Source organism: Herpailurus yagouaroundi, unplaced genomic scaffold, assembly GCF_014898765.1.
Source record: "Herpailurus yagouaroundi ecotype Mexico unplaced genomic scaffold, PumYag 181, whole genome shotgun sequence".
Classification (NCBI taxonomy): Eukaryota; Metazoa; Chordata; class Mammalia; order Carnivora; family Felidae; genus Herpailurus; species Herpailurus yagouaroundi.
The window spans coordinates 14,464,038-14,487,879 of NW_024412412.1; the positions used below are offsets into that span (position 1 = coordinate 14,464,038).

The 23,842-nt window shown below is 43.5% G+C and overlaps 1 protein-coding gene across 1 annotated transcript in view; it reads left to right on the top strand.

The window, feature by feature from the left end:
- Positions 1-23,842, top strand: part of STOX2 (storkhead box 2) — a 226,542-nt gene that overhangs the window by 946 nt on the left and 201,754 nt on the right. The window lies entirely within an intron of this gene.

The following is a 23,842-nucleotide window of genomic DNA, read 5'->3' on the forward strand; positions in this document are numbered from 1 at the left end:
GGCTCGGCGGTCGGCGGCCGCTCGCGGATCCGCCTGGCTCACCTTCTCCGCGCTGCCGCGATCGGGCCGGGGACGCGTGCTATCGAGGGAGAGAAGTCGAGAGAGGATTCAGGTAGCGTCGGGTAGCCACGGGCTCTACGGCGGGAGGCGGCGGCGGGCGGTTCAGGTGCGCTGTTGTCCCCCCCACCCCCGGCCTCCGTCCCCCGACGTCCTTTCCGCCCGCGACCACTCTGCGCCTCCGCGCGGCTCCTGGCTGCTTTCGCCTCGGGGACCCGTCCCGCAGTTCTGGTGCAGGGTGGGGTCCAAGCGCCGAGGTTTGTGTGCAAGACAGAGCTGTGGATTTCGTTTTAAATATCTTGCCTCCCGTACATCTTTCCGAAGTCATTTTGTGTGTTTGAAGGGAGGAAGGGACACGAGGAAAACGGGAAACTCTGATCCTCAACAAAAGAAGATAGTGGTGCCAGGGAAGAGAGGCCGATAGGTGACATTCGCTGCGCCCTTCCAGTGTTGCTTGACCTGCTGCTTGTTTGTTTGTTTTTAAATTGCACTCCTGTATTCTTAACCCAGATTGCATCTCTTTTTAGAATATACTTCTTAGTTTTGTACCTTGGGCCCAGTGGTTAAAAACGTATATAGTAAATAGTAGTGTTTTATGAAACGATTTCAAGAAAGAAGGCATTCTTTCTAGTACCGCGGTTTAGAAATTCTTTCATGACATTTTTGGGAGGAGGTCAAAAGTTCAAACGCTAAAAGACTGTATAGTCGCCCTTTTCGTTACCCAGTTGCTATGCCGCCTTCCTCTGAAGGATAAGCTTATACCCGCTAGCGTGTCTTCCTGTATGCGTATGGCAAATTTATAGCATTCTTCATTTACTTGTATTCTGTCTGTTTTCGCACTGCAGAAATCTTTACAAAGATTCCTTTGAATCGAATGGACAAAAAACCAGGAAGGTTTGCATCTTGTGTGTTTTGTAACCTGTGCTAAATTTCAAAAGGTCCTTTAATTTTTTTTTTTTTTTTACTTTAGCGAAAACCTCAATGGACTACCTGTAATTAAGCTGCCTTAGTAAAGGGGCCAAGATTAATGCCTCTGAGACTTGATCTGCTCTTGTATGTAGGACTGCAGCACATCAGGAAGCAGGGATATATGTGGTTATTTTTCATATCCTGTGTAGATTATAGCACTTTAATAATTTTCTTTTGAACTTGACTTTATTCTTATTTTTTACTTTTCATGTTTGAAAATCTCAAACATGCAGAAGTAGCATATTTCAAAAACCTTATATTGAATTCCCGTGTACCTGTTATCCAGCTTTGAAATTTATCTGCACGTGGCCTATCTTATTTCATCTCTACCCTTGCCCTCCCCACCCCCATTTTGAAATCCCAGCTATGGTATCAATATCATTTGATTTGTAAATATTTCAGTTCTTTTTTTTTTTTTTCATTTCAGCGGAATTTGTAAACTCATTGGAATTGACGATCTGTCATATTAACCAAAGAGAGCTATTTTGGCAATTTGAAAGGTTCCAAATTGCTGTAGTTTGACCGACAGTTGCCCTGGTCTGGCTGGGTAGCTGGAGCTGTCTCAAGCTGACTGGTAACTGGTGGGTGGAGCTGTTGCTTTGCTCAGCTCAGCCCTTAACTCTACCAGGATGGGAAGTAAAGAGACTGCCTCCTGGAACAGAAGCATCAGGTAAGGGAGCGGGAGTGATGCCTGCTGGGATCCAAGCGGTAGCTTTCTTTTGAACTACTTTGGGGGTTCATACTTTCTACTAGAATTCCAATTGTGTTTCAGTAATGATAGTAAAATGCAGAGTAGTTGGAGAGAGTATATCTACTGTGAGAATTCTCTGTGGGAAGCTCAGTGTCTGTGGCAGGCTGCCATGTGCTTTATTGAAGGTGCAAGCAATTCCAGATTTCTTCTGCCTGTAATTCCAAAAGTATGTAAATTTCAGGGGCGAATGGGACAATGAGGAGATGACTGTGGAGTCAACAAGAAGCAGGGAACTAAGGAACTCAAAGGAAGAGTTTTGATTGGGAATATTCAAATCCATTCCTTAGAAACTACCTACTCTGGGCATGTAGAAAAAAGTTCAGACTTTGGATTTCCAGGACCCTTAAAAGGGATATGTGTGTTCAGGAAACTAGGAACGTTTCAAAATGGTGCTGTATATTTTGAGTAAGTTAAATCCCATACACGTTCATTGAGTGCGTACTAGTTCCAGTCTCCGCGTTTCTCCTGAGATTGTAAAGACTGGTGAGGCATGCGGTCATTTTGGGGGAGACTCCCACAAAACTGGGAGGTGCTTCTTTCTTTGAAGGGAGCAAGGAGTGCCTTCTGCCTCGTGAGCTGGTGGAGAGGTTTCCCAGAAAAGGACCCCCCCCCCCCACCCCCGCCCCGAGCTAGACCTTGTGTAGATGTCGGCCTCAAGGGGCTTGTTCAGAACAGGACAGCTTTCCCACCCAGGCAAGAGCAAAGTCACCAGGTTGGGGAGCTCATGACACATTTGGAAACTGGCTGGTTTGGGTGGGTGGGGAGAGGGTTGTGTTCCGACAGTGCAAAAGGACGCTAGGCCGAGATCTGAAGACTTAGAAGCCACTGGTGAGTTTTGAGCAGGGAGGGGGGGACGTGATTTGGTTTTTGGTATAAGGAGAATTCTGGGGCCAGTGGGAATGGGGCAGGGGATTAGACACAGGAGCCCCGCTTGAGTCCACGGACACAGTTGTGGGCAAGAGGTGATGGGAGCTGCAACAGAGCATTCAGTCTCGAAGGCACATCCATGGCCAACGGTCGTTTCCTTAAGGAAGATACCATTTTAGCTGGGCTGTGTCTGGAGGGTCTTCCAGCCCCGGCTCTTACCCTGTAGGACTTGTGTGGAGCCCACACGCTCCTTCTCCTGGGGCTCATGGGGTTTTCCCACCCACCATGATCCAGCAGTCCACACCACAGGGTCTCCTGACTTCATATCTCAGGGGGCATGGGCGGTTCTCTGTCCCTGCCAGTGGTTCTTCCTATTTCCCCAGTGTATCCTTCCGTATTCAAATGCTTAGCACCAAATACACTTTTTAGACTTTAAATCAGAACTTATATTTTATTTGTTTTTTATTTTTTTAGCGTTTATTTATTGAGAGACAGAGAGAGACAGAGCATGAGCATGGGAGGGGCAGAGAGAGGGGGAGACACAGAATCTGAAGCAGGCTGCAGGCTCTGAGCTGTCAGCACAGAGCCTGACGTGGGGCTCGAACTCATGAACCGTGAGATCATGACCTGAGCCGAAGTCGGATGCTTAACTGACTGAGCCACCCAGGCGCCCCAGAACTTATATTTTAATTATAAAATGGTTTAGAACTTAATGGGCATTGAGATTTTATTCTATTTCAGTATCTTTATTGGTTTTCCCAAAAAGAGTTACTTTCTTAAAGTGGTTTCTCCCAGGAGTAAAATTTTAAGACATAATTTTTTTTTTTTTTAATGCCTTCTCTTGGGGCAAAATGGGAACCCTCTTACACTGTTGGTGGGAATACAAACTGGTGCAGCTGCTCTGGAAAACTGTGTGCAGGTTCCTCAAAAAATTGAAAATATAATTACCCTATGACCCAGCAATAGCACTACTAGGAATTTATCCAAAGGATACAGGAGTGCTGATGCATACGGGCACTTGTACCCCAATGTTTATAGCAGCACTATCAACAATAGTCCAATTATGGAGAGAGCTCAAATGCCCATGAACCGATGCATGGATAAAGATATGGTTTATATAACCAATGGAATACTACTTGGCAATGACAAAGAATGAAATCCTGCCATTTGCAACAACATGGATGGAACTGGAGGGTATTATGCTAAATGAAATAAGTCAGTCAGAGAAAGACAGATATCAGATGCTTTCACTCATGTGTGGAATTTGAGAAACTTAACAGAAGACCGTGGGAGAAGGGAAGGGGAAAAAAACAGTTTCAGAGAGGGAGGCAAACCCGTAAGAGACTCTTAAATACAGAGAACAAACTGAGGGTTGATGGGGCGGGGAGGAGAAAATGGGTGAAGGGCAGTGAGAGCACTTGTTGGGGTGAACACCAGGTGTTGTGTGGAAGCGATGAATCATGGGAATTTACTCCTGAAGCCAAGAGCACGCTGTATTCACTGTATGTTAGCCAACTTGACAATACATTGTATTTAAAAAAAGTGTCTTCTGGGTATCTGGCTGGCTCAGTTGGTAGAGCATGCGACTTCTGATCTTGCAGTCGTGAGTTTGAGCCCCACGTTGGGGGTAGAGTTTATTTAAAAACAAAACCAAAGAAATGGAAAAACCCAACCAAAGCAGAAAAATATACTCTCCAAAACAATTTGTATATGCTCCTCCAAAGGTTGATTTATTTAAGTCAACTTCGAATAACATTCCTAGAAGGAGGGTTGGGATTGATTAATGAGTGTTAGGAAGCTTTCTGAATGAGAAATACTGATTCATTCAATGACCGGAAGCCTGCTGTGTTGTAGGATTTGTTCTGGGAGCTGAAGTGGAGGTTCCATTCTCATGGGGCAACAGGTATTTCAAAAATTAAACACAGAAAAAAGAATTTCAGATTGTTGCAAGTGCTGTAAAAGTTATGCAGGAGATAGGATAAAGGGTGATGAGGAGAAATGGGATAATAATCGACATCTATTGATCATTTATTATTTTCTAAGTACTTTATTTTTATTTATTTTTTTAATGTTTTCATTTATTTTTGAGACAGAGAGAGACAGAGCATGAGCAGGGGAGGGGCAGAGAGAGAGGGAGACACAGATTCCGAAGCAGGCTCCAGGCTCTGAGCTGTCCGCACAGAGCCCGATGCGGGGCTCGAACTCACGGACTGTGAGATCATGACCTGAGCTGAAAGTCGAACGGTTAACTGACTGAGCCACCCAGGAGCCCCAGTACTTTATTTTTATTAACTAATCTTTTTTTTAAATTGAAGTATAGTCAACACGCAATGTTACATTAGTCTCGAGTGTACAACATGGTGATTTGACAAGTCTATACGCTTTGCTATGCGCATCACAAACGTAGCTCTGATCTCTCACCACACAACACTCACCATACCATTGGCTGTATTCCCTGTGACGTACTTTTCATCCCCTCCACTTACTCATTCCTCGCCTGCAAGCCTGTGTCTCTCTCTCCCCCCTCCATCCCTTTTGCTCATCCCCCACCCCCTCCCCTCTGGCAACCATTATTTGTTCTCTGTACTCATGGACCCCCTTCTGCTTTTTGTTTGTTTGTTTGTTTTGTTGTTTAGGTTCCACATGTAAGTGAAATCCTATAGTATTTTGCTTTTTCTGTCTTATTTCACTTAGCATTTTATTAACTAATCTTTAAGATAATTATCCTCTTTAGGTATCATTATTTTACCCATTTTACAAATGAAAGAAGTGAGGGACAGAAAGGCAAGGACTTCTCCAAGGACACCTAGGTCCTAAGCAAAAGAGCTAGGATCTGGGTCCAGACAGTGGGTTTTCTTTAAACAAAATTGTTGTTTTTAATGTTTATTTACTTTTGAGAGAGAGAGAGAGAGGACCGAGTGTGAATGGGGGAGGAGCAGAGAGAGAGGGAGACACAGATTCCAAAGCAGGCTCCAGGCCCCGAGCTGTCAGCGCAAAGCCCGACACGGGGCTCAAACCCACGAACCTTGAGATCACGAGCTGAGCCAAAGTCAGACGCTTAACGGACTGAGCCACCCAGGCGCCCTTGGACAGTGGGTTTCCTTTCCTTTCATTTCCTTCTCTTCCCTCCCCTCCCCTCCCTTCCCTTCGGTCAGGTTTTCCTGACCAAAATTTCCTTCCCAGCCCCCAATACACACACCCTCCCAACAATTTAGGGGCCAGGTGGCCTAGTTGCAACTGGTTTGGTTGGCAGTGGCTACGTTCTTTTCTCTTAAACACAACGGAAGAGAGAATCAGTGCCAGGGTCCAGGATGTTGCATCGGAGCATCATGTTTGAGCTCCCTTTGGGCCCGACAGGTGGGTTCGTTACTTTGTGTGCCTAATACTCTTTCCGCAGGGCTTATGCAAAGCAGGGCACATTCTTCACTTTGGGCCCCGAAGCTAGCGCCCCTCCCCACCGGTGTCTTGAGTGCCTGCCTGTCAAACATCTTGTTTCACGTCCGCTTGACTGATGATCAGTCTGCCAGCGACAATGGAGGAGCAGATGGAAATCTGCTTGACGTGTTGGCGGAACAGAAAGAGCCAGGGAGGTGGGGCGGGGGGGCTTGTGGAGGCGGCCAAAGAAGGGAAGGTGTGACAGGAGATGAGGTCAGAGGGGCCCCAGGCCATGTGGGGCCTCCTGGGATTTTATTCTGTGGTGAGAGGCATCCCCATCCTGCAAATACGGAGGGGAGCACCGGGTTGGGGTCTGTAGGATGTACAGAAAAGTTTCACGCCTGGGCCTCTCTCTTAGAGAACCTCACCTCTCATGTTAAAATCTCAGGATGAAGTCTAAACAGTGAGCGATGATGTATTTCAAGTTTTATTAATTTCTGGCCAGTCATAAAAAATATTTTTATGAATTACCTCACTCTGGCTCAACGACATTTTCAGTGAAGGTGTGTCAGTTTCATTGTAATAAAGCATTTAGAATGAACTTCTGAGGCTCTCGGGCTTGCCGTGATAACTGAGAGGCTTGGCAGAGATTTATAGATTTCACCTCTTAGGGCTTAATTCTGATCTTGAGCATGTGTTTTTTTTTTCACTCTTGCATTAAGAGGTAAATTTGTTGGTTATCACCAAGTTCTTTCTCCTCCCCTCCCCTCCCCTCCCTCCCTCCTTCCCTCCCTTCCTCCCTTCCTCCCTTCCTCCCTTCCTTTCTCTCTCTCTCTCTTTCTTTCTTTATCAAAATTTTATTTAAATTCTTGTTAGTTAACATGTAGTGTAATGTTGGTTTCGGGAGTAGAACCCAGTGATTCATCACTTACATACAACACCCAGTGCTCAGCGCAAGTACCCTCCTTAGTGTCAGTCACCAATCTAGCCCATCCCCCACCCACCTCCTTATTACCAAGTTCTTTTCCTTTAAAAAAAAATTTTTTTTAAAGTTTATTTATTTACTTTGAGAGAGAGAGTGCGTGAACAGGGGAAGGGCGGTAGGGGGAGGGACAGAGAGACAGGGAAAGAGGGAGAGTCCCAAGAGAGGAGGGGCTTGATCCCAAGAACCATGAGATCATGACCTGAGCCAAAATCAAGAGTCAAATGCCTAACCGACTAAGCCACCTAGGTGTCCCCAAGTTCTTTTTCTTTTCTTTTTTAAATTTTTTAGTGTTTATTTATTTTTGACAGAGAGAGCGTGAGCAGGGGAGGGGCAGAGAGGGAGGGAGACACAGACTCTAAAGCAGGCTCCAGGTTCTGAGCTGTCAGCACAGAGCCCGATGCAGGGCTGGAACCCACAAACAGTGAGATTATGACCTGAGCCGAAGTCGGACGCTTAACTGTCTGAGCCACCCAGGCGCCTCTAAAGGAGCATAAAACTGAAAGGTGTCTGTCTGTGTCTTTTGTACTGGAGTGAGAGCACTCAGATGCTTTGGGGTAAAAAACCCAGAGAGGTTTGTTGTATACAAACTACTTGCTACAAATAATTTTAAAAGTTTCATTCCGCTTAAAATATCTCACACAGGGATGTGTGGTCACCACGTGTATGAGATGGGCTTTGCGATAGTTGCTGGAAGTTTGGAGATGTGCCTCTGTCATTATTCTTCTCAGTGTGTGCATTTGTAAAACAAGTTTTGAACCCTTCCATTCTGTATTATAGCTGTAGGAATAGTATAATCACATTCATTCTTTTGCTTGGGGAAACTAACGATCTGGTTTACTTGAATGAGGAGGTTAAATAGATGTATTGTGAAGGAAGGTCCAAGCTGTGAATATCATTAATATATAAGTATTATATATATGCGTATACAGAAGGAACTTTATCTTTGAGAAGATTCTGTGCCAAGAACTTTTTAATAAACTTTAATCAAACTAGTCTCAGAGGATGTTTAAAGCAGCTTTGGATATTTTGATATCAATCAGTTTCTTGATAGAGAACAGTCAACTGGGACACTGTCAGGGACCAGAACTAGAGGACTCTCTGAAGAATTTGATAGGTGACTTAGGTAGAGAGGATCCATCAGAGTCTTTGTGGGTGGGGTTGAAGGTCAACCCTCCTGGGAGGGCAGACCCAGCTCATGAGAAAGTCCACAAGGTGGTGGTGGGCACTGTGTGGAACAGACCGGGTCGTAAGATGTTCTTATGACGTTAACAGCATGAAAGCATACGTCTGTGCTCTCACTTTGACTCTTAAGACGCAAATAAACACAATACCATCCCTCTGGGGTTTTTTTTTTCCATCTCTTGTGAAGGCCCTAAAATACAATTTTCTAAAGCGAGAGCCCATCTGTTGTTGATGCAAAAAGGACTTGTCCCTGAAATCAGGATGTCCCCTTCCCCTTCCCCAGGACCAAACATGTGGGAAGCATATAAAGTCCCTCGGTGTGCGTGAATGCTGGCTGATTAGCGGGTCATCCAAAATAACCTTCTTCTCATGAATCTGGAGGTCCCTGGCAGCACCAATGCCTTTAAGGGGTGCGATGCACTCTGGTGGGGTTCCATTTTGGTACCACCCGAGATCATTGCAGCAGGTGCGTTCACAGTCAGCCTTGGGGCTGAGGGGGTGCTGGCTCCAAGGATGGCTGCCAGTCTCCCGCTTTGTTGCTCCCTGGGGAGAGTTGCTGTCTCTGAGCGTTTTCCTGATGTCCAGGCCAGCCTTCCTCCAGTGCTGTGTCAGACACCCTCCTCCCATGCCCCCCCCCAGGGTTTGGGCAGTTTTTCCTTTCACACCTTTGCAACAAAAGATGATGATTACATCTCAGCCTTTCTAAGTAGTTTTTTCCCCCCAGATTTTTTTCTGGAGACTAAGGTTCCACCCCCCCCCCCTCCCCTTAGGTATCCATTTACAGGACAATAGAGCTCAGCACCTGCTCCTCTAAGGAATGTTATCTTAAGAAATTCCAGTCTACCCCTTCCCTCCCCTCACTGCTGTGCCACCCTTGAAAGTGACCTTCATAAGTCCCAGATAGTTTTCTGACAGCTTCATGCTGGAAAAGAGGGGGAGAAGGGTCTACACATTTAACCCCTTAGAGGGTCGATATGATTCTCGCGACAAAATTTTATGTGTTTACAGATACTCCCAAATCTTTGACTCTTGCCCCGGTAGCCTGTGTTCTGCTCCTGGCACAGTCCTGCAGTTCTGAGCCGACCTGTCAGCCCCAGGCACCCGCAAGTCCTCCCCAGAGAGCTGTGGGCGATTGGAGGCACTCCTGCGCACCTTCTCAGTTCCTTCCCTCTTCGACTTCAGCTTGGTGCAGCCTGCGTGTTTTTCATAAAGTCACGCACCCGCCAACCTTCCAGCTCAGTTTCCTAACACTTCCTGCCTGTTCGGTGATGGCCCTGGGTGGGTGGCTTGAGCTGGAGAAGCTGTACCAGAGCCACGTGGGATGGGGCATGTGTGAGGGGAGAAGTTGGTGGTGAGAGGAGGATACGGGTCCAAGATCGACACGTGAAAAATGCAGGGGGGAGAGAAGGCAGAAGACGAGGAGAAACCGGGGCACAGGGATCACAGGGGAACATTGGAAACTGGTTTATGTGGGCTGCAGAACGGTTCGGGCTGGAAAGAGTCTCGCTTCGAACGAGGTCCCCCTCTCAGAAGCCTTCTCTCCCTGTCTGACAGGGTGGGGGGGGGGGCCCTGAGCTCTGTGCATCATGGCTGCCATCTTGCCCAGGCTTGGAGGAGGCCTACGGGCTCAAGTGTGTGGCCTGCAGAGGACAGCTTTCCCCCTTCCTGTGTGAAAAGAATTGTGCAGTCTGAACAATTCACCTCCATTTTTTCCTTCAACCTCTGCTTCTGGTCAACAAACCAGGCGCTTCTAGACTTCTCCTGAGGCAGTGAAAGCCTGATGCAGCTCAATGAACACTGCCATCCTTCTGGGAAGAAATGCCAACTTTTGTTGATCTCGTTGATTATGTATGCCGTAATCTCCTTTTATGTCCCGTATTTACCCAGATCCTCAAACCTTCTTCCTCCAGGATGACCTCTTGCCCTCTAGGCTCTGATGACCCATCCCTTCCCCGCTGCCTATTCCCTTTTGGTCTTGCCTAGCACGGGAAGCCTTGGAAAGCCTGCTGACTTTGGAGTTAATACGGAATCTCAGGAGAGATTAATGATTTTTTGTTACGGGGGACTTTGTGACTGGCACAATTTGTCTGGGTTGGTCACTTTCTTTTCATCAGAGTCTGGTTATTAATTTGTTTAAAAAAAAGAAAAGAGGCTTTAAGTTAGTAGACTGTGAAATACTAACATAGAACAAAGAAATCAGTACTTTAGAAACCATGTCTCTGAATGCTCCCACATAGTTGGGGGTTACTCAGGCATCTTTTTCCTCTTTCGTGTATCTTCAACATTTCGTCTTACGCTTGAAGAAGGAGCATTCTAGAAGACAATCTATATGCCACATGCTCCTTCATTTTATGAAATGTTTACTGACTCTACTCCAGAGTTGATAATGTGGGTCAGGAATTGTTCCAGGCACTTTAATACACGGGCTCATTTAATTCTTACAGAGGTAATGGTAACATTATTTCCATTTTATAGAAGAGAAAACTGAAGTTCAGAGAGTAACTCTGCATGAGCAAGCAATCTCAAATTTCAACCCAGTAATCTGATTCCAGAGTCTGTCAACCTTTTTATTTAAAAAAAATTTTTTTTTAATGCTTATTTATTTTTGAGAGAGAGAGAGAGACAGAGCATAAGCAGGGAAGGGGCAGAGAGGCAAGGAGACACAGAATCTGAAGCAGACTCTAGGCTCTGAGCGGCCAGCAGGGCTCTAAATCACAAACCTCGAGGTCATGACCGGAGCCCAAGTTGGATGCTCAACCAACTGAGCCACCGAGGCGCCCTAACCTTTTTGTTTTTTTTAAATGTTTATTTATTTATTTTGAGAGAGAGAGAGCAAGAGAGCGAGAGCACAAGTGGGGTAGGAGCGGGGGGGGAGAGAGAGAGAGAGAGAGAGAGAGAGAGAGAGAGAGAGAAAGAATCCCAAGCAGGCTCCACACCGTCAGCACAGAGCCCGACTCGGGGCTCAATCCCATGACCGCGGGATCATGACCCGAGCAGATACCAAGAGTCGGACGCTTAAGCAACTGAGCCACCCAGATGTCCCAGAGCTGTCAACCCTTTTAAAACCAATTGTCATTTCTATTTTTCTTTCTTTCTTTTTAATCAGACCATTTTAATTTATTGAACTTTGGCTTTGTCGGACAAATGGAGCTCCTAACCAAGTCCACCTTAGTAGAAAGTCAGATTACTCTGCAACTACTTCCTAGTTCATGAGAGTGGAGTTGGAATTGACGTTCTCAGCAACTGAGAGAATCTCCATCCAGATTGACTTCCTGACCCAGTAGGGACGGTTTTGATGGAGAGGGCCACGTGGCAGCCCCGGGTTTCCCCACTTCCAATAAAAGAGTCATAAAATGCCTTGTGTCTTTGGAGAGGCTCACAGAATTTAAGACTACATCAGAGATTTGAAAGATGCAGGATAGAAATTTCTATCTCATTCCCATTTAACTCTGAAGCATGACAGGTGCAGAATGAGAGAGAATTGCAAGCTTAATGAAGTAGTGACTAATGTCATAGCTCCAGATCTGGATGTGGTCTTAGAACATATCAGTACAGCCATCAGCACAGTGATCCCCAACTGATAAATACATCGAATTTGTGAAAGTCTCCAAACACAAACTGGTATACATAAAAAATTTCCACATACAACATACGTACGTACGTAAGTACACACACATACATAATCATATTAAAACAAAATATATGTAACCATGATCCAATTTAAGAATAAAATATTACAAGAACCACTGCAGTATCTTTTGTACTTTCCTTCCATGGGATCCTCTTCTGTCTGCAAGAGATAATAACTGCCCTGAAATTTGTTACTCCCTCCCTTGATTTTCTTTCATAAGTTTACCCCGTACATGTTCTCTCCTATTTTGAGCTTCATAGAAGTGGAATAGTACAGCGAGACTGATTGTCATTTCTGCTGATCGAAGGTTTTGGTTTTGTTCACTATCACTGATAATTGTTTTCTCTTGGACTGTAATTTCTTATGAATGTTAAACAAAGTAGACTCATTTGTATGATGAATCCCGAAATGTCCTTAAAACATACAACGATATCCCACCAAACAGGTGAAGCAGAGTCCTAACAACAGTACTGTGGTCTTGATCTTTAAAATGCAGGGTCGGGGGCGCCTGGGTGGTGGTCGGTTAAGCGTCCGACTTCAGCCAGGTCACGATCTCGCGGTCCGTGAGTTTGAGCCCCATGTCGGGCTCTGGGCTGATGGCTCGGAGCCTGGAGCCCGTTTCTGATTCTGTGTCTCCCTCTCTCTCTGCCCCTCCCCCGTTCATGCTCTGTCTCTCTGTCCCAAAAATAAATAAACGTTGAAAAAATAAAATAAAATAAAATAAAATGCAGGGTCAAGAGGGGCATCTGGGTGGCTCAGTCAGTTGAACATCCGACTTCAGCTCTGGTCATGATCTCGCAGTTCATGGGTTCAAGCCCTACTTCGGATTCTGTGTCTCCCACTCTCTCTCTGCCCCTCCCCCACTCATGCTGTGTGTCTCTCTCTGTCTCTCAAAAATAAATAAATGTTAAAAAAATAAAAAATAAAATAAAATGCAGGATCAAGAGATGGTGGCAGGATAGTGGCAGGTGTTAAATGTATATTCATAGTGTTACCAAACAGGAGCCTTAGGAAGTAATTAATGATAAAACTTTGCTACCAGGTGAGAGGTATTCCTTTTTAGAAAAATAAAAGTTCAGTGTGTAAAAGGTCTTGCGAAAATTGTTATAAAATGGAATACGTGCCAGAATTTATCACACGTTCTTCACTGTTTTTATTTATTTATTTATTTATTTATTTATTTATTTATTTATTTATCATTTTATTTATCATTTTATGAATTTTAATTTTAATTCCAATAGAGTTATCATACAGTGTCATATGAGTTTCAGGTGTACAATATAGTGATTCTACAATTCTGTACATTATTCAGTGCTTATCCTGGTGAGTATACAGTGTTTTATTTTTCTTCTTCTTTTTTTTTGAGGTTCCAGAATGAAAAGGCATTCGTGTTTTCAGATTCTATAAGCAAATTATCAACTCTTTTACGTAATCTAATAAGAAAACCTTGCTTCTCATAGTCAATTATTTCTATTTTCCTAGTCAGGTATTTTTATTCTCTGCATAAGAAGTTACACTAACAGTTTTAGGTCTGAAAGAATTATTCCTTTTGAATATTCCTAGCTTAGAAATTAACTTGATATGATAAAGTGTATTTCAGTTACTTTTGGATATGGTGCCAGAACACTTTTTCTTTTTTTAAAAAAATTAACAACAGAGATATAGATTCTGTGAGTGACTATATTGGGTAGTATGATTTATATAGTACATGTGTGATTGTTAAAATATAGCCTTTAAGGCTATGAAATTGCTTTTGAGTACAGCTTTGGCTACATCTCGTAAGCTTTGATATATGATATTCTCGTTGTGATCACTTCAGCAGTCTGTAATTAGTATTTTCATTTTTTTTGACCTAGTAACTATCTTGGAAAAGTTTCTTTTTCCTTTTTCCCTTGTAGAAATTGTGAGTTTTTTTTTAAACTGCTGTGATTGTGTTCTCATATTATTTTATAGTTGCCTGAATATTTATTCTGTAATATGTATTTTTTTTTCAAGTTTGCTGACATTTTTATTGTTACCTGGTATAGCTCAAGATTATATGCTCCATAGAAACTTGAAATAAGGGATTTTTTATAGGAAGTGTGTGTGTTATACTTTGTTACTAAATTTATATTATATTGTTTAACTCCTCTGTATTCTCATTTTTTTGTATCTCTTATTTGTCAAAGACTATGATAACTGTGCTCATATCAAGTCTTCAAAATTGTGTGATTTCTTCCACTCTATTACTAACAGTTTTAACTTGATATATCTTGATATTTCAATATCCAATACATATCTCTATTATTAATTTTTTCTTTTATATACATATAAATGTACATATAATCATATATTTATACATATGCATATAAGTGTATGAACATTTATATACACATATTTTAAATATTTATTTTTGAGAGGGGGGTGGACAGAGACAGAGAATTTGAAGAAGACTGAGCCCCATGTGGGGATCAGATTCATGAACTGTGAGATCATGACCTGAGCTGAAGTAAGATACTTAACCAACTGAGCCACCCAGGTGCCCCTGTACATTTATAATTCGTGTAAATATGCACTTAACACAAATTTCTCTCTCATCCTTTTTACCTTGAAATCTTTTTCCAGAATTAATATTGCCGCGTCTCCATTTTGCTTGGCATATCACTGCCACCTTTTTCTTTTTAATCTTTTGTATCCTTCTATTTTAGTGTGTGTTTTATAATAAAGCCAGATGTAGTTAGAGTTTGAATTTTAACTCAATGTGGAGAGTATTTTAGATATATTGAACCATTAAATGTACTGTAGTAACTATATGTTTGCTGTTGTTTGAAAATTTTTTTTTTTACAATTTTTCAACGTTTATTTATTTTTGAGAGAGAGAGAGAGAGAGAGAGAGAGAGGCAAAAAGAGAGAGAGACATAGAATCTGAAGCAGGCTCCAGGCTCTGAGCTGTCAGCCCAGAGCCTGACCCGGGGCTCAAACTCGTGGACCATGAGACACGTCAACTAGATTTTCTTGAATCTGAGAAAACGGAACTCAACAACTGTCATAACAGCTGAATTAATTTTCCCAAGTAAGGCAAACATTTAAACTGTGGCCAATTAAATAATTTCTTGGCTTTGCTTCCAGGTCTTCTTTATAAATATTTCTGCTCTAGCCTCCCATCAGGGAGACCCCCAATCACTTTTTGGTTTTGGTAGTGCCCAATTGGAATTGTTTTCTCAGATAAATTTTTAAAAATGTGATGTGTCTCAGTTCATCTTTTTATACATATTAACATTGGGAAAAAAACAACTCAGGTCTGGTAAAGGCAAGATAAGTCTGATACCTTAATATATTGACAGTGGTATTGTAAATTGAAAAAAATGTTTTTGGAAAGCATCTTCTCAATATGTATTGAAAAGCCATCTAAATACTCATATAGTTTGATGTAGTAATTTTACATTTAGGACTACATCTAAGATAGTAATCCAGAATATAGAGAGCTATATGTAGGAAGCTATTCATTGTACAATTTTTTTGAAGTTTATTTATTTACTTATTTTGAGAGAGAGAGAGAGCATGTGTGTGAGTGCGGGAGAGGCAGAGAATCCCAAGCAAACTTAGCACCGTCAACATAAAACCTGATGTGGGGCTCAAACTCACACTGAGATAATGACCTGAGCTGAAGTTAGATGCTTAACCAACTGAGCCACCCAGGTGCCCCTCATTATATAATTTTTAAGAAAGAAGAATTGTAAGTAACCCAAATACCATGAGTACAGAGTAAATTATAGTCCTGTCTACTGGGTGAATACTATATAGTCATTAAAGTGACTATGATGGTTATGAAACCACATGGAAAAATTCTTACGATACATAGTTTACTTGAAGCATGTGTGTTATTTCTTAGCAATACAAATCAGAACAAAATCTCAAACCAGATGCATAGGAAAAAATGGGAAAGAATAACCATAAATATTATGTACTGAATAACGATTACGTTTTGAGCACTGTGCCAAGTATATTTTCTCATTGAATTTTGAATTTTTTTTTTTTTTTGAGAGAGAAAGTGAGCGAGTGTGAGTGGGGAACAGAGGGAGAGACAGAGAATCTCAAGCGGGTTCCATGCCCAGTGTGGAGCCCAACTAGGGGCTCGATCCCAAGACTGTGAGATCATGACCTGAGCTGAAATCAAGAGGCAGTTACTTAACTGGCTGAGGCACCCAGGCTACCCTTCATTGAATTTTTATAAATGGCTCTTCGCGTACCCATTTTGTGGATGAGGAACTGAGCTTTGAGAGGTTGGATACCTTTGCTCAGCCTTGTTCAGTGATGGGACTGGGTCTGGACCCAGGTCTGTGGGATCAAAATGTGTGCTTGAAACTGGTGATTCACAAAGTTGACTGTGCATCAGGGTCATCGTGGGACTTTAAATAAATACATGAATTAATAAATGAATAAATCCTGAATGGCTTACTCCATTCAGACCACCAGTCAGATTGCCAGAAGCCCATATTTCTTTAAAAAAAAATTTTTTTTTAACATTTATTTATTGTTTTTTTTTTTAATTTTTTAATTTTTTTTTTCAACGTTTTTTATTTATTTTGGGACAGAGAGAGACAGAGCATGAACGGGGGAGGGGCAGAGAGAGAGGGAGACACAGAATCGGAAACAGGCTCCAGGCTCCGAGCCATCAGCCCAGAGCCCGACGCGGGGCTCGAACTCACGGACCGCGAGATCATGACCTGGCTGAAGTCGGACGCTTAACCGACTGTGCCACCCAGGCGCCCCATCATTTATTTATTATTGAGAGAGAGAGAAAGAGTATGAACATGGGAGGGACAAAGAGAGGGGGAGACACAGAATCTGAAGCAGGCTCCTGGCTCTGAGCTGTCAACCCAGAGCCCAACACGGGGCTGGAACTCACAAACCGTGAGATCATGACCTGAGCTAAAGTTGGACGCTTAACCAACTGAGCCACCAGGCACCCTGCCCCATAGGAGCCTGTATTTCTAATACACAAGGTGGGTTCTGTGGCCAGTTGATGGCCAGCATTTTTTTTTTTTTTTAATTTTTTTTTTTAACGTTTATTTATTTTTTGGGGACAGAGAGAGACAGAGCATGAACGGGGGAGGGACAGAGAGAGAGGGAGACACAGAATCGGAAACAGGCTCCAGGCTCTGAGCCATCAGCCCAGAGCCCGACGCGGGGCTCGAACTCCCGGACCGTGAGATCGTGACCTGGCTGAAGTCGGACGCTTAACCGACTGCGCCACCCAGGCGCCCCGATGGCCAGCATTTAAGACCCTCTGCAAATTCCACTGTTTGTATATAAAAATACACTATTGATTGTGAATGTTAATAGTGGTTGAATTTAGGTAACAGGACTAAGGGTGATTTTATTTTTTCCCTCCATTTTTCAGATTTTCTTTTGTGAGAAATGATATTACTTTGTTTTTAAAAAAAAATTTTTTTTTTTTTAATGTTTATTCTTGAGAGGGACAGAGACAGAATGCGAGTGGGTTAGGGGCAGAGAGAGAGGGAGACACAGAATCTGAAGCAGGCTCCAGGCTCTGAGCTGTCAGCACAGAGCCTGACGCGGGGCTCAAACTCACAATCCGCGAGATGATGACCTGAGCCGAAGTCGGACGCTCAACCGACTGAGCCACCCAGGCGCCCCAAATGATGTTACTTTGAATATAAACACTTAATGAAGAGAATTGAGTAAAATACTTCATTTAAAGAGTCTCTTCTTTTGGGGGAGGATATTATATGCTGCTTCTTTTTAAAAGTCCATTCTGAGGGTACATAAATGAAAATGGAGTGATGTCCAAAAGAGACATAATTTTCATGAGATATTACAAAATAGATTAGTCTAATGATGATTGCAGTTAACGGCATATGTTAAATTTGTTTGTGTTGTAACAGTGCCTTAGGAAATAGGACTTAGACTATAGATTTAAAAAAGAACTTAGGTGGTATAATAATTATATTTTAACGAAAAAAAGAAAATAAATAAATTGGATGATTAGACAAAGCCCCAGAGAAACTGGTGTGTTTGGCTCTTTGACGAGCAAGGGAGACTATGATCATGGAATATTTTTGTTGTCAAGCAGAGGGAAAAGAGTTCTTTTTCTCATAGTTTGGAGGAAGGGGTGTGAAATGAGATCATAATTACAGGAAATAATGGACTTTATTGTTAACATGCAATCATGTGACCCTAGTGTCGGGGAGGTTAACACAGGGCCTTTTTCATGGGGTGTCTGTGACACTGCACATTGCCATGTTGGGTCACCTTAAGGAAGGAATAACCATGTGGCACCTTAAATCAGATGAAAGCAATGCCAGGACACCTGGTGGCTCAGTCCATTAACTGTCAGACTTCAGCTCAGGTCCCAATCTCACGGTTTGTGAGTTCGAGCCCCGTGTTGGGCTCTGTGCTGATTGCTCAAGCCTGCGTGGGATATTCGGTCTCCCTCTCTCTCTCCCCTTCCTCTGCTCATGCTCACGCTCTGTCTCTCTCTCTCTCTCTCTCTCAAAAAGAAACATTTGTAAAAAAAAAAATATGGAAACAATGCTGGCAAGTTTCTGTTTTTTAGGAGGACAGAGAAAGATGTCAGAATTGGACAAATCATATGTACATATCCTAAAAAGGAAATGTTCACAAAATTATATTTTTGTATTTATTAGGATACATGAAATGAGAAAATTTGCTTACTTGATTGGATGCCTGGCATAGCCTCAGGCTCCAGTGTGCAAGTTCAACATCTTCCTTTAAAGGCCTGGCCAAACAGTCTTCAGAATTTCTGGGTGAATTACAATTGCAGGAGCTATAAATCATGTATGGATTCATGAATGCATATTGTAAAGAATAAGTTGCATAGTGTCTATATTTTTAAAAGCTGAGTGATGATGTCACTTAGCCTTAGTTGTGAAAACCTTATTTGAAAAATGGCAAAGTTTTTTCTTCCTCGGAGCACTGACTTTTCTTCTGCACAAGAGATTAGATGGAACTGGAATAGGTAGATAATCAGAAATCCACAAAGACTGAAAGTTTTTTTTTTTATTAAAAATTTTTTAAGTGGTTATCTATTTTTGAGAGAGAGAAAGAGAGAGAGAGACAGAGCATGAGTGGAGGAGGGGCAGAGAGAGAGGGAGACACAGAATCCGAAGCAGGCTCCAGGCTCTGACCTGTCAGCACGGAGCCCGACGCGGGGCTCGAACTCACAAACCATGAGGTCATCACCTGAGCCAAAGTCGGACGGACCTTTAACCGACTGAGCCACCCAGGTGCCTGCCCCCCCCCCACCCGGTAGCTGGCTCAGGAGTGATTTTCAAGAAGTGACATCACATTGAGTCTGTCTGCTGGGTGAATCCAGACAACATACTCTTATCACTGGTGGAAAGTCAATTTTCTTTGGAGGGGAGAGCTTTTCCTCGCTGATGTTCTTGAACACTCCAAGAGGAGTTTTGGAAAAGGGATTTGACACAGGTGTCAACATAGTTTACATATCGCTGCGCTGATCTCCTTATTTGTACTAAAACAAGCTTTTCCAGGTATGATGTTATTTCTTTCATTTGCATGCGTTAGCTGGGCTGGTTTTCTCTTTCACTTCTGCGTCTGAAGGCAAGCAGAACGCTTTGATGATGCAGCGACTCTCATCCTCCTCGGTCTTTAAAAACATTGTGGGATGGAGAAAAATATGTATATTTCAAGGTTACTCTAAATATTTTTCTTCAAAAATATCGTTGCCTTGACATTGTTCATTGATCAAATTAATTTTGAAGCGTCCAGTACAATTCAAAGAGAACGTGAGATTTTTTTCCATTTACCAAAAGGAGGCGTGGTTGAGAAAGCTTGGCCATGGTAGAGCACAAGTGGGAAGATAAACTTCTGACCCCCGTTGCACTTGCTAGTTTTTGCGTTGTGTTTTGTTTTTCTTCCCCTCCACCCCCCCCCGCCCCGCCCCTCAGGTGAACTGTCCCTGGAAGAGAAGGTGTGAAGTTCATGCTCTTAAATAGAGTGAGCAAATATTCTAGAAATAGTTTTTTTTTATTTTTTTATTTTTCAATATATGAAGTTTATTGTCAAATTGGTTTACATTCAACACCCAGTGCTCATCCCAAAAGGTGCCCTCCTCAATACCCGTCACCCACCCTCCCCTCCCTCCCACCCCCCCATCAACCCTCAGTTTGTTCTCAGTTTTTAATAGAAATAGTTTTACAATGTAGTTGAGATTAGGAGTGCTTAGAGAATGCAGCCTGTGGCATTAGTACGTATCAGCATTAAAGTTATACCCCACTCCATATTAGCGGTTAAAAATGATTTGCATACTTCCCTCATTAATCTGTTTTTGAGGTGTTTCCCAGTTGCACAGCGAATAAAATCTGAAAACTCCAGGTTATTTTTATTTTGTTACTGAAACAATGTTCTCTGTCCAGGAGACTGACACCTGACTGTTTATCATGTCCCTCACTTTTTTTTTTTTTAACCATTAGTCCCAATTATTAGGGTCGTATCTAGTAAGGAGGAGGGTCACGGTGCCTTATCCCAGCACCCTTTCCTGCCCCGTGTGGGAAGGCTTTGGGATACCGCAAGCCGGCCACCTTGCTCTCTGGGTTTGGTGCAGGTAAGCCTTTGTCGGGTGATAAACCTGGATGTGAAGTCAAGAACTCTACGTAATCTGGGGTGACGAGTCACTGTTCTCCTGGAGGATTGAAGGAAGTAAAAAATATAAATGTAGCCGTTTATTCTTTTTTTCTTTCTTGTTTGTTTATTTGTTTTTTGATGTTTGCATGTTTATGCACAACAGTGTATTTTTGGGTTCCGTATCTTGCAAAGGGTTGAATGTTTCATACCTGGTTTCAAAGTGGGCTGGTTGAATAGCAGGCTGCTGGTAGAGTAAAATTGGGCTGATTCCAATGGTGGTTTTTGAGAAGATCCAGGTAGCCCTGAAACGAGAAATATAAAAAAAAAAATGAAGCCAAGGAGAGTTGTTTTTTTTTTCTGCTCACGGCTCTGTTGACTTCCTGGCCCTCCTTTCTGACACTAATCCAGTAATAGTGTGACAACTTTATTTTGGTTTTGAGTCGTACGCAGAGGCTTGGTTAGAACCCTCCCTTGGCCGGAAGCCCACGTGTAACCATATGGTGCTTCACGGAATGCAGATAATGGCTCCATTTTCCTGTGTGTTGTAATAGGCAGAAACCTGTGCCGGCAGGTAGAAGGGCTTTTATACAAAGTACACACGAGAGCGTTGCACAGTATTATTCATGCCGGAGCACAGCAGACTTCATCTGTTCAGAAATGGTGATTCTCTTCTTTCTGGACATTTCACGCAGGACTCTGAAGAGCGTTGAGGGTGGCCCGGCTCCTTGCTTTCAAGGTCACACGTCCCAGCTTCAGCCCTTTCTAGGTTCCTTGCTCTGATGTCACAGGTGCTGGGCTTGGGGCTGCTCAGGGAGGCTGCTAGGCAGGTAGGTCACGGTGGTGAGGTCTGCAGTGCCAGGAAGTACCAGTTTCGCTGCTGGAAAGTACCAGTCCCCCTCCCACCCCCGGGGCGCCTCGTGGAGCCCGTCCAGGCCGTGACTAGAGGGAAGGGGGCCCCCTGCTCTCTCAGGCAGCCCCCACCTCCACAGCTGTCCCTGTCAGGCTTGACTGAACCCTTGTCTAAGGGGTCTGTTGTTGAGTAGGCTGGAGGTCTAGGTCACAGAGGTGGAGCCTAGGATGTTAGATCGGGACAGGACCTTAGGATTCATCGTGCGACAGCCCGCCCTTCACTCAACAGGAAACAGAAGTGCGGGAAGATCTGATTTGTGTAGCGTCTCACAGCCAGGGCGTCCCAGAACCAGGTCCAGAGCTCTCAGCTTTGTCCTCCTCACACTCCCTTCTGTCTCTGTCCCCGGCAGGCTTTCAGGCTCCAGACGAGAGTGTCTTTGGCACCCACGTGCTGGCAGTGAAATGGCTTTTCCACCCGTGGCCCGGGAGGGTCAACCCCCATACACTGTGAGCCTGGAGGGGATTCCTGTGCCCTTGTGGAGATGGCAGACCCCACTGTTGCTTAAGAATGAGGTTGAAAAAAGCTGTTCTTGATTGTATACATGCCGTATGTTAGACTCGGAAGCAGCCCGTGTATGTACGTTACTGTATTTCTATCTACAGTTACTATCTACAGTCGAAACCTGGTGAGGTGCTTCCTGTCTCCATCTTACAAGAGGCTGACGTTCAGAGAGGGTGTCCTCTCCGCTGTCCGGCAGATAAAGAGTGGCAGTACTGAGACCCTGGCCCTGCTCGCTCCACAGCCCAGCGTTCCCCCGTGGGGCCTCCCCCTGGGTGCACCCCTGCTCCCACGCTCCCCTGCTTCCAACCTGGTCATTTTTGTTCTCCTGGAGCCTCCGGGCGCTCTTCAAAGCTTATTCAACCAACTTTTCCTCCAGTATACATTTTACCACAATAATCTCATAAAAGTCCTCTTTCTTTTTAGCACTCTATTATCAGGAGGCCACGGCTGGCCAGAAGTAGATGAACAAACCCAAGAGATAGCCATTCCCAAAGGTGTTTACTGCCCCTCAAGTCCGTGGAGGGGGTGGTCAGCTTCGACAGGAATGAAAACTTGCCTGATGAGCAGGGCTTTCAATTCCAGTGACTTCCACAACTTTCCCGGGGTTTTTACTTGGCTCTTTCCATTGGTGCCTCCAGACTGTAAATGCTCCGGGGCAACGAGTTTGTTCTTTGGCACGTGTTAACTGTCGTAAAGTTGGTGTATACTGTATGTTAAAAAAAGATACAACAACAATACAACCTCGTCCTTCAAATGCAGCCTCGGGTTTCGATCTTTTCCCCAGATATGCAGGCGTGTATAGCCATGTGTCTTGTAAAATTGGCTACCGTGCTTTCCACGAGAGGTGGTTTTTAACAGGGTACATTTTGCTGTGTTCTTGCAAACTTGAGAAGTCATGAAGTGTTAAAGCAGCTTGACAGTTTTATGTAATGGTTTTGTTTAGTTCATCCCATAAGCTGTTACCTACTTGAAAATAACTTTGGGATTAAAACAATCTCGTGATAAATTTCGACTGGCCAGAATAGGAGAATTTAAACAGGGATACTGTTATATTAAGCTTGACGGGTTTTTTCCCTGCGTCACAAAGCTCATAAAATATTTTTATTATTCCCAAGGTTCCCCATATTTTAATATGCATTATTTCTCACCTACGTTCTACTTTCATTTTAAGCCTAGTTTATTTTCCTAGGCATGGGCCTTGGGTAATTTCTTTAGATACATTTCAGTTACACCTAATATGAAAAACATACTAGAGAGAGTTACATGGCACCTCCAACCATCTTGTTAAACTTTAACAGCTTCTCAGGGCGCCTGGGTAGCCCTGTCTGACTCTTGATCTCGGCTCAGGTCATGATCTCATGGTTTGTGGGTTTGAGCCCTGTGTTGGGCTCTGCACAGTGAGTTCTTGGGATTCTCTCTCTCTCTCTCTCTCTCTCTCCTCCTCCTCCTCCTCCTCCTCCTCCTCCTTCCCCACACGGTCTCCCTCTTTCTCTCTAAGTAAATAAACTTAAAAAAAAAAAAACAACAAACTTCTACAGCTTCTCAAGTAAACAACCACAAAAGTATTATATTGTGTGAGTGTTAAAAAAAAGTTCTTCTTGATAAGCTAGTTAACAAAAACTTCTTTTATTTGACTTGTGGGCTAAACTTGAGAGGGAAGCAAAGAGAGAAAAATGTACATATTTTAAAAATAACAGTATTTTGGGGCGCCTGGGTGGCTCAGTCGGTTAAGCGTCTAACTTCAGCTCAGGTCATGATCTCGCGGTTCGTGAATTCGAGCCTCGCGTCGGGCTCTGTGCTGACAGTTCAGAGCCTGGATCCTGCTTCGGATTCTGTGTCTCTGTCTCTCTCTGCTCCTTCCCTGCTCATGCTCTCTCTCTCTCTCTCTCTCTCTCTCTCTCTCTGTCTTCTGTCTCTCTCTCAAAAGTAAATAAACATTAAAAAAAATAAAAAATAACAGTATTTTAAGCAACTGAGCATTTGTTTCATGCATATTAATCAATA